Source organism: Sinocyclocheilus rhinocerous, unplaced genomic scaffold (genome assembly GCF_001515625.1).
Source record: "Sinocyclocheilus rhinocerous isolate Xijiao unplaced genomic scaffold, SAMN03320098_v1.1 scaffold519, whole genome shotgun sequence".
In the NCBI taxonomy this organism is placed as follows: Eukaryota; Metazoa; Chordata; class Actinopteri; order Cypriniformes; family Cyprinidae; genus Sinocyclocheilus; species Sinocyclocheilus rhinocerous.
The window spans coordinates 384,991-386,174 of NW_015665048.1; the positions used below are offsets into that span (position 1 = coordinate 384,991).

Here is a 1,184-nt window from a genome sequence, read left to right on the forward strand (position 1 = left end):
GTAAAAATTGTGAAATATTTTTACAATTTAAAATATCTGTTTTCCATTTGAATATATTTCAAAATGTAATTTATTTCTGTGATCAAAGCTGTATTTTCAGCATCATTACTCCAGTCTTCAGTGTCACGTGATCCCTCAGAAATCATTCTAATATGCTAATTTGCTGCTCGAGAAACTATTATCAATGTTGAAAAGAGTAGAAGCGAAGTCTTTGATGAATAGAAAGTTCAAAAGAACAGCATTTATATGAAATATACGTAAATCTTTTTTTTTACATTATAAATGTCTTTACTGTCACTTTTGATTCATTTAATGCATCCTTCCTGAATACTTTCTTTTAAAAATTAATCTTACTGACCCCAAACTTTTGCACGGTATTGTATTTCAAAGGAAAACATGGTACTACTCTCTTAGAAAGTCCATCTTAAACTTGCTTCTTATAACATATAGCTGGTTTAAATGGGTCATTAGCTGGTTAAGGTGGACATGGTGGGTGGTCAACCAGCAACCATTAACCAGCTATTATGCTTTATATTAACACATTAAACACCATCTGAATTTTCAACAGCCTACTTTTTGTTAGAGTAATGTAACATGCATTGCATGCAACCTTTACTGGACTATGATCTAGAATAATTCGATGCACAAAACTTACTTTGTTTGCATTGACCTTGCTGTGGTGCGCATGATTGCAGATTGAATGACAGTCATTTAAAAACCAGCACAACAAAATATAGTTTCCATAAAAGTTAGTATCGCATAGAAAATGTTTAAATATCTGACATGCTGCATCTGACAAGATCTTGTCTTTGATTACTCACCATTAGATATCACGAACCGCAGAGTTTCTTCACTGAGACCCATTCGTGTCGAGTTTTGTTTAAATAGGAACTGTTATATTTCCATCTTTAATGTGCAGAAGTTCAGACCTCAGGAAAGTAATCTGTCTGCACGCAATGGAAGAAGTCCTTTCTCACAGTCCGCCGCAGGTCTGCTGCTCTGTGACAGAGTCCAGCCCACGACACACCTCCCACCGTCTGGAGGAGACTGCCCTTCTGATTGATTATATTCTATATTCTATATTTTGCATTATTATGGCTTATTTAGCGGCCTGTTATTTCACAACTAAAGAAGCGAATAGTTGTGAACGTGTTTAAAATGATGCACAAATTAAAAAAAAAAAA

General features: G+C 34.5%; 1 protein-coding gene across 1 annotated transcript in view; it reads right to left on the reverse strand.

Moving 5' to 3' along the window:
• Nucleotides 1-932, reverse strand: part of LOC107731093 (sphingosine 1-phosphate receptor 3-like) — a 4,988-nt gene extending 4,056 nt beyond the window's left edge. Inside the window, exon 1 of the mRNA XM_016542080.1 lies at nt 822-932. The gene's annotated coding sequence lies outside the window, so the exon portion shown is untranslated. The remainder of the gene's footprint in view (nt 1-821) is intronic.
• Nucleotides 933-1,184: the final 252 nt, after the last annotated feature.